The sequence below is a fragment of the Nicotiana sylvestris genome, chromosome 3 (assembly GCF_000393655.2).
Source record: "Nicotiana sylvestris chromosome 3, ASM39365v2, whole genome shotgun sequence".
In the NCBI taxonomy this organism is placed as follows: domain Eukaryota; kingdom Viridiplantae; phylum Streptophyta; class Magnoliopsida; order Solanales; family Solanaceae; genus Nicotiana; species Nicotiana sylvestris.
In genome coordinates, this window is record NC_091059.1 from 207625200 (window position 1) to 207630500 (window position 5301).

Below are 5301 nucleotides of genomic sequence, written 5' to 3' on the forward strand. Positions count from 1 at the left end.
TGATTCCGAAAGGATACGTAGGCAGCCTCTCCCTGAGGTTCAGTCACACCAACAATAAAATCCCATCCACCCTGAAATTGAAAACCGGGGCACGTCGAGCAGTTGAGAAGTTAGTATCACTACCTCTCTTTACCAAGCACAAGCCTTCAAATCAATTACCAAATATGGTGGGGAATCAATAAGCGTCACAAATGGAGACCAGCACGCTCTGAATTGAGAGAGATAAAATGAGAGAGTCTCGGCGGTGAAAACCTTCGGGCACCGCGAGGCGACGGGAGTAGAGAAACCAAAATGAGAGAGCTTGTTTGGTAAAAACTCGCAAAGAGTGCTATCAAGCGATGACAGGAAGAGAAATGAGAGAGGTCAGCCAGCGAAAACCCGCAAAGGGCGCTGTTGGCCGAAAAAGAATGACGCCACCCCAAGAAAGTTTCGGCAGAATGCCACCAGTTTGGAATCACAGATCCGTTCTGGTTCAGGAAAACGCAAGCTCTTAGAAGGTCAGACGTCCAGTCCCAAAGAGCATGTCATGTCATTTAAAGCCAGCATTATCTTCCTCAGATAAGTCTTTCTCGTCCCGAAAAGGGTATTCCTTTTCTGATTTGTTTTCCCTTTCTTTGTTTCTTTTCGAATCCTTTTTGCATTTTAACCCCGAATTCAGGACACACCGGAAAGGACAGGTGGCATGGTTTGTTTGCACGGAATCCCGTCTCATGAAGGAAAGCGCCTCATCTCGTTGGTGTGATTGCCCAAGCATGATGAATCATGACGTTTGATGGTGTTTCAGAGTAAAGAGGAAAGAAAGAAATCTTGAAATCTTCCCCAGCAAGTCCGCCTTCGGACAAATCCCCACAGATTCTCCCCCTGTACAAATCCCCACAAAGTCTCCCCCTGTACAAATCCCCACAGAGTCTCTATTGTACAATCTCCCACAGAGTCTCCCCAATATACAAAAAAAAATGGAATCTCCCCGGCACATCCCAGCGAGTCCTTTTGTAAAAATTCCCCAGCAAGCTTACCCCAACAAATCCTAGAAATTCCGCTTTGAAATAAATCCCCAGCATGCCCCATTGTACAAAAATCCACACAAAGAATCCACTTTGTAAATATTCCCCACAGAGCTTCCTTTTTGTACAAATTCCCACAAAATACCTCCAATAAAATCCCCGTTGAGAACCTCCAAGCAAAACGGGACACACAAAAAAAGAAAAAAAATAAGAGCCTTACGAAGCAAGTCATCACAGAATCCGGAAATACAAGCCTGAGCAGTCTAAAGGTTTCGCCATTCGAATCAAATCAATGGCGGGACTTCGCAACAGAAATAGAGACGCAACAAAGCAATTGGGAACGATCAAGGTCACCGAACCGACCGTCATTTCCGAACTAACAATTGTTCTTTGTCTGAAAAGTTGAAACAGGTATAATCCAAGACAACCGTGCAAGAAGCAGGTGTCGCCCAAAGAAGAAGGTACACGGGTACAAGAAACATTTTGGCAATAAGGAATTCACTCAAAAGGTAAGTTCCCGCAAAACTCCCTTTTATCTTCTATTAAAACAAGAAAACTCAAAAATAGATCGTGTAGTATTCTCGAACTTTATCCCCAGTCGATCAGCATTAGGGTTTTAAACCCTAAACTGAACTTTTTCCTTTCAGCCAGCATTAGGGTTTTAAACCCTAAACTGAGCTTTTCCGTGCAATCAGCATTAGGGTTTTAAACCCTAAACTGAATTTTCCCTTTAGTCAGCATTAGGGTTTTAAACCCTAAACTGAACTTTTTCCTTTCAGCCAGCATTAGGGTTTTAAACCCTAAACTGAGCTTTTTCCATGCAATCAGCATTAGGGTTTTAAACCCTAAACTGAACTTTTTCCTTTCAGCCCGCATTAGGGTTTTAAACCCTAAACTGAGCTTTTTCCATGCAATCAGCATTAGGGTTTTAAACCCTAAACTGAATTTTCCTTTTAGTCAGCATTAGGGTTTTAAACCCTAAACTGAACTTTTTCCTTTCAGCCAGCATTAGGGTTTTAAACCCTAAACTGAGCTTTTTCCATGCAATCAGCATTAGGGTTTTAAACCCTAAACTGAGTTTTCCTTTTAGTCAGCATTAGGGTTTTAAACCCTAAACTGAACTTTTTCCTTTCAGCCAGCATTAGGGTTTTAAACCCTAAACTGAGCTTTTTCCATGCAATCAGCATTAGGGTTTTAAACCCTAAACTGAGTTTTCCTTTTAGTCAGCATTAGGGTTTTAAACCTTAAACTGAACTTTTCCATGCAATCAGCATTAGGGTTTTAAACCCTAAACTGAATTTTCCTTTTAGTCAGCATTAGGGTTTTAAACCCTAAACTGAACTTTTTCCTTTCAGCCAGCATTAGGGTTTTAAACCCTAAACTGAGTTTTTCCATGCAATCAGCATTAGGGTTTTAAACCCTAAACTGAATTTTCCTTTTAGTCAGCATTAGGGTTTTAAACCCTAAACTGAACTTTTTCCTTTCAACCAGCATTAGGGTTTTAAACCCTAAACTGAGCTTTTCCATGCAATCAGCATTAGGGTTTTAAACCCTAAACTGAATTTTTCTTTTAATCAGCATTAGGGTTTTAAACCCTAAACTGAACTTTTTCCTTTCAGCCAGCATTAGGGTTTTAAACCCTAAACTGAGCTTTTCCATGCAATCAGCATTAGGGTTTTAAACCCTAAACTGAATTTTCCTTTTAATCAGCATTAGGGTTTTAAACCCTAAACTGAATTTTCCCTTTAGTCAGCATTAGGGTATTAAACCCTAAACTGAATTTTCCGTTTAGTCAGCATTGGGGTTTTAAACCCTAAACTGAACTTTTTTCATTCAATCAGCATTAGGGTTTTAAACCCTAAACTGAATTTTTCCTTAGTCAGCATTAGGGTTTTAAACCCTAAACTGAATTCTTCCTTTGTTCGGCGTTAGGGTTTTAAACCCTAAACTGAACCTTTCCCCAGCTAGTCGATATTAGGGCTCCAACCCTGAACTGAGCATGCATATCCTCTTTCATTAATTTTATGAACTTCCTGGTGAATAATTAACGAAATTTTCCTAGTGAAACTGGGGCAGAAAATTTCGTTCGTTTGTTTTCTCCCGCAGGTCTGACCTCGAGCCACATGGATCGAAATGACCCACGAGATGAATCCCAGTTCGGAATCAAAAAAAAAAAAAAAAAAAAGATGTCCCGAGATATCGGAGTAAATGGAAGGCGGATTGACTCCAACATTTGACTAAGGTCCTGAACCCCGCCAATCACATCTCACTCAGTATCCCAGAGATTAAACAGGTCACCGCAACTCGCAAGCATCAAGATTCGGATCGGAGTCTACAAGTAGAATCAGCTAAGACCCAAGATCAAGTCGTAAAAGAATCATAGATAGGAATCTTGTAACTAGCAGTTGACATGCATATAAGTAGTTAGTTCAGTTTCCAATTTTCGTTTGGTTGTAATAAGGCGGTCAGTAACGTAGCAGTGACAACAGCAGCAGCAGTAGCAGCAAGCATTGCAGTCCCATGGTAGTCCCAGCTACCAAAACTTCTCGAACTACATTGACCTGATTCCTGTTTAGCCCAGGATATGTAGGAAATCTTTGAAGCAAGATTCGGTCAGATCTTTCAAAAAAAAACATGCTTCATACGGAGTGGTCCATAGGCAAAAATCGCTCATACACGCTCACTTTATCTTTGCACGAAAACTCTTCATGTTTCCGAACAAAGAGGGGCAGCTGTGAGCACGTGATTTTTGTTTTTGCGCGACAGTCGCTCCAAAAGAATAAAAATTGGTCCTGCTGTACAATTTTTGGACTTCTGTGCGGCACTTTGTTGATTTATTTGTGACTTTGGCCCGTTTTTATTTATTTACTTTATTAAAACAAAATTCAAAAAAAATGTGTATGTGTCATGCATAATCTGAACCGTAACATGGTTTAAATAGAAAGGCATAAACAGGCATCTTTGTCCGTGATTTTGTTTTGTTTGATTTTACCTGTTTTGGAATATCTTTAGTGTGTGTGCAAATAATTGTATTGAGTGTGTATTTAATTTTAATTTGATTTTTTGCTTAGTCTTGTTTTTAAAATAAATAAGAAAAGAAATATAAATAATAAAAAAAAAAGAGAAAAGGGCCCTTTCTTCTTCCGGACTTGGGCCAATTTTAACAAAATTGGCCCAAACAAACAGCCCAAAACCCAGGCCTGCCCGGTCCAGACCACCTGATACCCAGGGCATCCAAACGACGCCGTTTTGGTCCAGTGTGACCTGGGCCATTGATCTCAGAGTGATCAACGGCCAAGATCAATTCCCCATAACCCACCAACAAACCCGACCCGTTTCCACCCGGACCAACCCAAAACCCTCATTAGTTGAAATGACACCGTTTCCCCTAAACCCTTAGATCCAAGCCATCGATTTCGGTTGATCCAACGGTCGAGATCCGCCCACCCACTAACTATATAAGTCTCTAATCGTACCCTACCCCCCCTATCCAATACCCAGCCTCGTCGTCTTCACCCAAACCCACAAACCCTAGAGCTGCCCCTGTACTCTTCACCATGAAAAACCGGCGGCATGAACGCCGGTGACCTCGCCCTGAACACCATAGAACCCCCTCACCACCCTGAACATAGACCTGTTAACCGTTTAGTTCGAATCTTCCTCTAGGTCCTCGAATCTTCATTTGAAGATTCGAGTCAAAACTCGATCTACACCGTTTAACCCCATCTTCACACCAGACACTCCCCAGACCCCCCTCGTGACCAAACCATACTTGGTTTGGTCCGATTCTGACCAGGGAAGCATGAATCCCGGATCTGAGTTTTGGAAATATTGTAGTTCTTCGTCACTGGTTCATACCCGTTCGAGCCAAAGAAATTAAGGTCTAAGGGACCTTAATCTGAGAAACACTTCGATTAAAGTCCGTTCAGCCTTAAGAAAGTCTGTCCAAGTCCGAGTCAAGGTTTTTGATTTTTCAAGATTTGAGGTGAGTCTTGCTTGCTTTCTTTATTTCTGTTTGGTCCATGTGAGTGATTAAATGTCTGTTCATGTTTTGTTTCAATTTGTATCTTTGAATTTTTACCAACTTCTATTTGTCCACTTTGCCTGAACCACTGTGTTTGTTTGAACCCCTCCTATTCTGATAAGGCATGTGTATTGGTTGTGTTCCAAATTTGTATTGATTAACTGATTCCTCGAAGTATAATTTTGTTTAATCAGTATAAGTCAAGTCATGTGTCCCATACTTTAAATGTCTGATTTTTGGCTTCGATTGTGTATGTTAATGCTAATATAGTCG